Source organism: Sminthopsis crassicaudata, chromosome 6 (genome assembly GCF_048593235.1).
Source record: "Sminthopsis crassicaudata isolate SCR6 chromosome 6, ASM4859323v1, whole genome shotgun sequence".
Lineage (NCBI taxonomy): Eukaryota > Metazoa > Chordata > Mammalia > Dasyuromorphia > Dasyuridae > Sminthopsis > Sminthopsis crassicaudata.
In genome coordinates, this window is record NC_133622.1 from 215,289,776 (window position 1) to 215,300,573 (window position 10,798).

The 10,798-nt window shown below is 41.5% G+C and overlaps 1 pseudogene; it reads right to left on the reverse strand.

Moving 5' to 3' along the window:
• Positions 1-1,120: 1,120 nt before the first annotated feature.
• Positions 1,121-4,034, reverse strand: LOC141545611 (sideroflexin-2 pseudogene; annotated as a pseudogene).
• Between the last annotated feature and the right edge of the window lie 6,764 nt (positions 4,035-10,798).

Here is a 10,798-nt window from a genome sequence, read left to right on the forward strand (position 1 = left end):
CATCATGACAGAAGATAGCTTCTTTGTCATGGAATAAATTCCTCTAGGAAATGGCCTCTCAGTTGGAGTACACTATTTCATTTTCTTTCCACATTATTGTTTTAGTTACTAACCAATATGAACATAATTTAGTAGGCTCTCTCACTCCCTAGCTTTGTTACTAAAAATAAATCAGGTCTCAGGCTCAGTTTTCTCATCTGTGAACTGTGGTCAATGTTACTTGTATTCTCTGCGTCACAAGTTATTATTAAATGTGCTGTAACTTTTGGTCCAGGACTGAAATTCTGGGTTTCTACAACCCAAGTACAATCTTGGGGCTTTCTTGCAAAGTGATTAGCTCATGTCTCCACTAAAAAGTTCTCCTCATAGTATTAATATTTGACTCATTTTGTCTCTTCCCCAAGTTTTGACTGTATTAGGACAGAACTCATGTTAAATATCCCTGTAAGTTAAAAAACATAGTCCCTGTGACAGGAGTGAACTCTGTAAAATTTGTGTAAAATCACAAAAATCATGTCCCCTTTGATCTACAAAGACCTAGGCTCCAAATAGTCTCACATCCTCACAGAGGTAGATAAGCAGTGCCGTTGAAGGGCAAATCAAACTCCTATTGATCTTTTAGGAAGTCACATCCTAAGGAAAAAACTTCACATTCAATTGAGAAATCCTAGTGTGATTATCAAATTTCCCCCAGAATTTCTCATAAAATAGCTCTTTTTGCCAACCGTTCCTTGCAGATTTTCTCCATTGAGAGAATAGGCCCACTAAGAGAAAAACCTCTTAGTGTAAAATAAATCCCCTACTTTTGCCACAGAATTTGGGGTTAGTGAATTCTTTGGCTTCTGGAACCTGCATAATCCAGCAGAAGGGATCTCATTCATCATTCATACATCTCATCACCTGTTCCCAAGCAAGTACCCAGGTTCATATTATAATAAACACAGGATTTATTCTGCCCAACTGAAAGCATAAAATAGGACTTAGATCCCAGTCTATAAGCAGTATAAATGACTGCTGAACATACTAGCATTTATACATCTTGTACAACCCACTTATTTCTCTGCCCTTCATATGTGAAAAATGTTAATTTTATTTGATGTTTAAGTTCAAAAGAAAAATGTTGATGTTTAAACTTTTTATTGAAATGTTACAACCTTTTAAAATATTTATTCAATTCACAGTATGATCCTCTCAAGAAAATTAGACAAAATTCTTGTGTCAGACCGAGGACTAAGAAATGACCCCCCCCCCAAACCACTCCAGGCAGCTCAGCCTTTGAAGGGACTTTAGAGAAGGCTCAAAGAAGGGCTGGCATTTCAGTGAAGATTGCTAGGTTTTGTTTTTTTTTAATAATCATTCTTCTTTTTCCTACTCAAGCACCATTTTCTTGGCAGAAGCTAGGGAGGGACAGGAGAGCAAATAGCACATCTATGCACTGCTGTTCAGAAGTTTCAGTGGAGATCTACCCAAATGCACTGGTTCTTAGAACTGTCATTCACAGTTGGTAAATTTTATTAAAAAAAAAAACAAAAACAAAAACAAACAAAAAAAAAAAAACTAATTATCAGGTGAGTTTTCACCTCAAACAGCAATAAATATGCTCAAAAGATTATTTACAGCTAAAGTCTAAGGCAGGGGTTCTGGGCTAGATGCCGCCTGCTGGATTATGGCAAATGGGCTGAGGGGCGGAGACAGAGTGTGACCTTTTGTTTTTACTATAGTCTGGCCCTCCCACAGTCTGAGGGACAGTGAACTGGCCCCTATTTAAAAAGTTTAAGGACCACTGGGGAGGTTTGCTAGGCCAGGCTTTGCTAGGGCACGCTTTGCTAGCCAGGCTTTGCTAGGCCAGGCTTTGCTAGGCCAGGCTTTGCTAGGCCAGGCTTTGCTAGGCCAGGCTTTGCTAGGCCAGGCTTTGCTAGGCCAGGCTTTGCTAGGCCAGGCTTTGCTAGGCCAGGCTTTCCTAGGCCAGGCTTTGCTAGGCCAGGCTTTGCTAGGTCAGACTTGACAAGGCTTCTTTGGCTAGGCCAGGGGTTCTCAAACTACAGCCTTCGGGCCAGATGTGGCTTACCGGGTTATGGAACAAATGGACTAAGGGGCGGAGACAGAGTGGGAGCTTTTGTTTTTACTATAGTCTGGCCCTCTAATGGTCTGAGGGACAGTGAACTGGCCCCCTATTTAAAACGTTTGAGGACCACTGGTCTAAGCAATCAGCCTGCCTAGTGACCCAAGTCAATGGCCTTGGGCACCACCTAAGAACCTCAAGACTGGGGGAAGTCCAGCCTCGACACTTGCAACCCCAGAGGATCTCAGCAAGGGAAGATTTGGCAGTCAGGGATCTGCAGGGGATTTCATCAGAGCAGCCTGTGCAGATTTAAGACAAAGCAGCCGTTGTGACAGCAATGGAATAAGCAATATTAACCTGACATTTATGGAACGCTTTCCGGCCTTTAAAGCACTTTCATAATACTATGTCATTTGATCTTCCTGACCCTATGAGGTGGATGCTTTGAGTATGATTAACCTCGTCAAATGAGACCAAGAGAAATTAAATGGCTCTCCTAGAGTCCTAGCTACTCATTGTCAGAGGTGGGAAAAGGCACTCCCAAGTTTTTCTGCACATGTCTGGGGCTTCTTCCACTGCCCCTCCAGGCAAGTAAGTCTCCCATCCAGGGACCAGGGATTCCTCAGAAGCAGCCTCCATTATCTTGAAAACATCCTAAGGATCTTGCTCAATCCCCTTTACGCATATGGTTTCCCACAAGGGACAGAGTAAAGGTTGACTAAGTGCCTGAGTGACAGGCAGAAGTTGGGGGAGGGGAGCCCTCAGGGCCGGTCACTCTATCCCTCACTATTCTATGCTCTTTCCTCCCTGACAGAGCACAGCGGCCCCTGGGGGAAGGGCGGGGCTTGGGCCCCAATTCACTACTGACAAGTGGGAGGGAGAGCCGGGTGTCCGGGAGGAGCTGGTTCAGAGTCCTTTGTTGAAATAGACAAAGGTGAAGAGGTCTCCGTGCTCGGCCCGGATGGACTCTTGGAGCTCCGCCTCCAGGTGGGAGACCCGCAGCTCGCACCTCTGGGGAAAGAGGGCGCAGGCCACGGGGACCATGACAACGAGAAAGCCCCCGGACAGCAGCACCTGCAGCGGGGCGTGCAGCACCTGGATCCTCTTCATGAAGTCCAGCCTCTCCAGCCTCTGCATGAGGATGGGCAGCAGGATCATGCCGGGCGCCGCCATGGTGATGCGGGAGATGACCACCTGCGAGATGCCGATGGCGGCGGCCCGCCGGGACTGGCCCAGCTCCCGGGAGTCCTTGTCCGTCACCACGATGCCGTGGAGGAGCTCCTGCTGCCTCATCATGGGGATGTTCACGCAGTTGGCGGCGGCCACGGCGGCGAAGGGGATCCACCTGGCCACCAGGCGCGGGGCTTTCTTGGTGTACATGGTCAGCCCCAGGGCCGTGGCCAGGGCCGTGCTGGTGGCCGTGACGTAGGCCACCGCCATCTGCCCCACCGAGATGGGGCTGGCCGCGTTGCGGTTGGTGTAATTGACGAGCGCGTTGAAGGACTGGTTGACCCACTGCCAGAAAACCACGGCGGGCAGCGTTCTGTGGAAGTGCAGCAGGCAGCCCGTGAGCGCCATGCCCCCCGGCAGCTGGAAGGACATCCGCCCGATCACGTTCATCTTTTCCCCCGTGTCCGGGTGGAAGGCTGAGTCGTAGAGCTTCTTGGCGTACAGTAGCTGCTCCCGGTCGGTGCCCGGCGGCACGGTGCCCCGCCGGCTGTTTTCCACCATGATCTTGGCCCAGTCGAGCATCTTCTCCGACACGAAAATCGTTCGAGGATCCGTGATGTTGAAGAAATGTTTCAGGCGGCCCACGAAGGTGGTCTGGTCCCAGCGCGGGGCGTCAATGTCGAAACTGTTCAATTTTGACTCCATCTTCCGCTCATCTCAGATACAGGGGTACGCCTGCGCACTGGAGGGCTCGGCCACGTGATCAGGCTGGAGCCCACCTCTGCGCTTGCGCTCTTTGGAGAACGGACCCTCTGGAAGCCATTCTCTCTTCTCTTCTTCCTCCTCATCAATGCCCCTGCCGAGAAAAATCTTTTATTGTATAAAAACCACTTTCTCACCAAAAAATATCAAAATAACTCAAAAATTCTCAATAATTTGACACTATCTTTCTTTACCAATGAATCAATTTCACTGGCTGGGCATTTGATCAGAGCCTTTACCCTTCCCTTTTTTTTCTTACCAGCTAATGGAGATGAATAAAGGATCACTCAGACTCATGGGAAATCACTTTGATAAACCAGGTTCAAGATCTGCCCAAAAAAGGGGTTTTTTGCATCTCAGATGGACTGTTCTTAGTTTCCCATCTTCCCATCTTCATCTAGGGATTCTCAAATTATGATGCGCCCCGCGGGGCAAATGGGCTGAGGGGCGGAGACAGAGTGGGAGCTTTTGTTTTTACTGTAGTCCTGCCCTCCCACAGTCTGAGGGACAGGGAACTGGCCACTATTTAAAAAGCTTGAGGACAACCACTGGTTGTCTAGGACATTCATAACAAAGTGGGTAGCATTTTGCTGTGGAGCAGAAGGGCTTAAATTCAAATCCCACATCTGAGGATGCTAGCTTTTTACTTTTATTTTATTTTATTTATTTTTTTGAGGCTGGGGTTAAGTGACTTGTCCAGCTAGGAAGTGTTAAGTGTCTGAGATCACATTTGAACTCCCGTCCTCCTGAATTCAAGACTGATGCTCCATCCACTGCGCCACCTAGCTGCCCTTTTTTTTTTTTTTTTTTTTTTTTTTAATTTCACCAAGCATTTTAGTTCTCTGAGCCACGGCTAAGACTCCTTTAGGTCCTTTTGGTTTCCAAATCTCAGTTAATGAAATTTAAAATCTTTGGCATGTTCATCACATTCTTGGGACAGGAGGATGACATGATTTGAATTGATGACCAAGTTTGATGCATTCTTAGAAGCATCAATGGTCATATAGAATTTGTGAAAACTCCCTAGCTGCTAACATGTCAGCGCTAGGAAGAATGATGGAGAGGCAAGAAAAATGACCCAGAGCTCAGGAGACCAGAATTAGAACTCTTATTTCTCTCACCAGCTTCCTGTATGCTTCTGTGAAATTCTTTTTCCTTCTCCAAGCCTTATTCTTTTAAATTGTACAATTAAAGCATTAGATTAGAATCAAGGGTCCTCAAACTACAGCCCGTGGGCCAGATGTGGCCCGCTGAGGTTGTTTAGGCGGCTCACCGGGTTATGGCAAAATCAGACCAGAAGTGACATTTGGCCTAAACTCAAGTTAACAACGCACACTTCCGGCACTGGGCTGAGATTCATAGTTTTTGTTTTTACTGTAGTCCGGCCCTCCAACAGTCTGAGGGACACTGAACTGGCCCCCTATTTAAAAAGTTTGAGGACCACTGGATTAGATGATCTCCAAAATTCATCCCTCCCTAAAAATCTAAAATGAAAACAAAAAAAAAGCAAAATAAAACTAAGAATTCTCCATGGCTAGGTGGTGCCCTAATAGAGCACTGGGCTTGGAATTAGAAAGATTCATCTTCATGAGTTCAAATCTGGTCTTACAAGCTATTAGCAATGTGATCATGGGCAAATCATTAAAAAAAAAAAAAAAAAAAGTTTAGGCCTCCTATTGTATTTAAGGTCATCTCTAGTTATCTGACCATTGCACCCAGATGTCTCTGGAGGGAAAATAAGGCAGGTGATTTTGCCCAGGCCTCCCTCACTTAAATCCAACTCACCCCCTTGATATCATGGTCCTCTTTGAAAAGGACAAAAATCAACAAAATTTGACTCCATCTGCCCCAGTTTCCTCATCTGTAAAATGAGCTGAAGATGTAAATTGCAAATGCCTCCAGTATCTTTGGCAAGAAAATCTCAAGTGGGATCACAAAGGATTGGACAGGATGCACCAATGACACAAGGCCTCTGGAGGACCACACCAACTTTTTATATGTACTGGGATAGCTCTTGGTTGATTACAGGAATAACAGGGATTGAGGAATATCTTTACCAAGAAGGAGGGGGTCTTAAAAGCAGGGCAAAGGTACAGTGTTCCTTAAACTTTTCAATGTCCTGTAAAGACTCTCATTTATTATCTCCAATTCCTTGATTCTGACTCTAATCTTTTTTTGTTCTTCCCTGTCTGGATTAAACCCTGGATATCACTCATACTCCAACTCAGACTGTGCTGTATTGTCATATTGTTATACTGAATACCTGGGCAAGTCTTGCCTTTTCTATCATGGTAAAAATCTTAGTATTTTCGCCTTAGCTTTCTTGGTTGTTATGTATGTCAATCATGTTGGGCAAATTCACCTATTATTTTTGAATCTGTATCTTCATCTGTATGAAGGAAATACTGCATTTTATAAAGGCTTAAATACATGGTTTCTACATACTGGAAGCTTACATTCTAGTTGGATAAAATATCACAAAAAAGTGAGTTAGAAAAAAAAAAAAGTGAGTTAGGGGGGAAGAATAAAAAAGGCCAAGACAGGTAAATGTCAGAGATTTAGCAGCCACCCAAAGAGAGAAATGAGTATAGATGCCTGAGCACCTCATGAAATGATGGCCCTATGCAGGTACCCACCAGCAAGAAAAGTGGACTACAGGGATAGCTGCTTTATTTACTGGATTAGAATTTCATGATGATAAAACGGAACAAAAGCTTTTTGAAGACTCCCAAGTACTATACACATGCAAGACACCATTTAAAAAATAGTTTGTTTCAACCTGACCAGGATACACAGTAACTTTTATTTATATTACTTCTCTCTATGTGGAGGCCTCATATTTTGACTTAAAATTTACATACTTGGAATTCAGTTGCTTTTTTTTTTTTCTCTCCCTAGAATGAACTCATTTCCTCAGTAGTAAACTGCAGAATGCTCTCTCTCAATCTCAATCTCTCTCTCTCTCTCTCTCTCTCTCTCTCTCTCTCTCTCTCTCTCTCTCTCTCTGTCTCTTTCCTTTTTTCCCACCTCTTTCTCTCTGATATGCATTAGCTCCCCAAAATCTGACAAGGTTTCTCCTTTAAGAAAAATTGTGGGAAGTGTGGGCCAGTCTATGGGGTTTCAATTCCTGTGGTGAAAACATTACAATTGACTTCCACTTGTCAATCTGTTCTGCCTTTGATGGTTTATATTCTAGACATCTGAGTCTGTTGTCTTTGAGTCATTATGATAGCTCTGTGAATTGGGCAATTGTCTCTCATTCCAAATTCTGTGTATTTGACACATCACCCACCTTTGCACTCCAATTAATGTTACCTTCTATGGCAACACTTTGGAAGTTGGTGATTCTTCAGGTTACATACTGTGTATTGTTAATCTTATTAAATTATAGCCCATTCATTCTATTGGATATGATTTCTTTCTCTGACATTTTGAATCAAAACCAGAGTTCTGTTTGTGTGTTTGTGTGTTTGTGTGTGTGTGGGTGAGAGAGAGAGAGAGAGAGAGAGAGAGAGAGAGAGAGAGAGAGAGAGAGAAAGAGAGAGAGAGAGAGAGAGAGAGAGAGAGAGAGACAGAGAGAGAGAGAGAAAGAGAGAGAGAGACAGAGAGAGAGAGAGATGGACCCTCCTTGGTAATTGTTGAGGCCTATGGACCATTTCTCAAAATATATTTTTTTTTTATTAACAACTTCCATAATTAGAAAAAGATACCGAATTTCAATTAAGAGTTAGTGAAACAGAAATCTTTTTTTTTTCCATTTGAATTCATAAACTCACTGAAATATCTCCATGGAATATACATTGAAAACTCTTGCCATTACCTAATATATTTTTCCAGAATTGCTTTCTAAAGTATTTTGAGTGCAAGGATTGATGAAGGCAGCCAGCATTTTAGGAAATTGCTGCTGCTGGAAAGATTTTGTCATTCTTTTGCTTTTCTGTATCATAATATAATCTGTATGCATGTGTGTGAGTGTGTGTATGTTTCCCCACATGGGTATTGTAAATTCTCTGAGCCCTTTGGAGAAAAGATATCATCTCAATTACTATCCTCATCCAGAGAATTAATGCTGTGCCTATCATTCCATGCGGTGCATATATAGTAGTAGTGCATTGGGCTAAGAATGTTGGATGTTCTACAAGGCATATTAACTTTCTAGCTCCTAGGGAGTTTAGTCTGATGGAAAAGACTGATAGAGAAAAATACCACGGAGCAGCATTTAAACAAGCACTGAGCCAGAACATGAACTACTATAAAGCATGCTGTACTAGTCAAGGGAAGCTATATATCCACAGAATAACCAAATCTCATAGTTGGAAGAGTCCTCAGAGACCATCTAGCTTGACCTGTACTGGAATAAGGTATATCCTCTCCAGCACGGGCTCTTTATCTAGGGTACATGATATCCCAAAAGTCCATGAATAGATTTCATGTAGCCTGTAAATTCAAATTAGGAAATTATGGATAAATAGATATAGACAAAAATATATATATATATATATATATATATATATTTATTTATTTTCACTAAACTCTTACTAAAATAAAACTTTCAGTTATGATTTTGAAAAAAAAAGTTTGACGTGATTGTTAGCCATATTTCAGTATAATTGGTTTATTTCTTAAATAAATATCTGGAGGTGTGTATGTATACAAATATAATGTGTATGTGCACATATTTATTAGATTGTAAGCTTCTTGCAGGCAGAAACTGTCTTTTCCTTAATTGTTTCCCTAGCTCTTAGCATGGTGCCTGTCATGTAATAGGTAATAAATGTTGATTGAATTAGATTGGCTATCTTTATGCATTGTAAACCTTATTTTGAGAAAAGATTCATAGGCAGTAACCACATGGCTATGAAGGTCAAGAATATAGAGGCTAAATATTTATTCTGCTGTATCATCAACAGCTCACCTTCCAACCAACATTTGATAGGGAACACTCCAGGAAGGTTGATCCTCCAGTCCTACGTTCTATAGATATTCCCAAGACAGCTTGAACAGGCTCATAACACTCAATTGTTAAATTTTTAATGTGATCATTTAAACTTTGGAGACCCAGCAACACTGCAAAGCAAGGCTTACTTTTCTGTTTTGTTGGCTATCGAGACTTAAGAAAATGACCGAGAAAATGTTCATAATATAGATTAAATACAAAAGTGTATAATGAGTATATTTTTTCAAAGAACTCACCATACCCCTCCCGCCATATCTTTGACCAACTGATACTTGTACTTCCTTCTAAAGATAAGCAGAACCAATCTAATCCCATTTCCACATAAGAGATATTTTAAAACGCCTATCCACCCTATGTTTTTACTTTTCTGTCAAAACATCCTTATTTCTTCCAGGCAAATGTTGAAGGATTTGGAACTCTGAAAAAGGCAAATTCAAACAAAATTTAGTACTTGCATGTTTGGGTGGAAAAGAAGCAAATATTGTAATATAGGTTCAGGATCATTGCTTCTTCTAAAGAGGTACCATTAAGAATTTACTGAGCATCATATCAACTTATATATTAGTAGCTCAGGAATATCTCAGAATCAGTTTAAAATTGGGGAAAATTCTAATGATTATTTACATATTTTAATTCAATTGACTCCATTCAATTAAAATTATAAATGTATAAATTTAGTTCAGGGACAAAGAGAACAACAACAAAAACAACAACAATAATAATTGCCAGCATTCATGTATCATTTTAAAGTGTGCGAATTATTTTACAAATATTGGTTTGGAGATTCTTAACTTTTCACATATCCTCTTTGGCAATCTGATGGTCTATATATGCTCTTTCCCTACTTTTATGTATAAAGATACACACAGTTAAAAAAGAAGCCAATTACACTGAAATAAAATTAGCAAAATTTTTAAATGCTCTTAGACCCTCTGAAATCCAGCATACCCACTAGATCAAGTCACTGATTTAATGGGGCTAGAAATCATTAGCAAAATAATGAAAGCAACATGCACAAATGAGTTCAATAGCCTTCTGTTTATTCCCACTAAATAGTATGAGAAATGAGCTCCTAATGACCCCAATATGAGGAGATAGTCTTAGAGTATAATAGTGATCTTTCCAGTTGGCCCTGGGTCTGAAGGTTATAGTGAAGGACCATTTGTGTCTTGCATTTCTGGCTTGTTCTGTTCATCTTTTCTAAACATCCCATATGCCTTTCCATGTATCAGCCACCTCAGCCTGCCTCAGGTACTTTTTGTGATTGTTGTTGTGGCATCTTCTGGAAAGAGACTTTTCTTTTTGTCCTTCTCTACAAGATCATGAAGCCAGTTGCCTCCATTTCTACTTACAAGTGAATTAAGGAGAAAACAAGCTCCTTCTCTGCATTGTCATTTAATCAAGCAGAGGCTCAAGAATGATTTATCTCATTCCAGGAAAGAAATTATTTTTCTCCCCCAAATATGTGCCAGAAATTTCTTTACTTCTATGATGAAGAGCAGGGTAGGAAGGAAGACTACAGAGGAAAAGGATATACCAGCCATTCTGGTGCTTTGCTTCATATTCTTAAAACTCTACTTCCATTTGAGACATGAAATGAAGGCCTAATATCCTTTGATCCCACTGTGTTTCTACTGGATCTATACCCCAAAGAGATTATAAAAAGTGAGAAAAGGACCCACACATGCAAAAATATTTGTAGCAACTCTTTTTGTAGTGGTCAGGAACTGGAAACTGAGTGGATGCTTATCAACTGGGGTATGTCTAGGGAAGGATTCTGGGAAGATGGAGTGAGTCTTTATATTTCAAACTCTCCAGATTTCCCCCACAAATAGAATAAATTCACT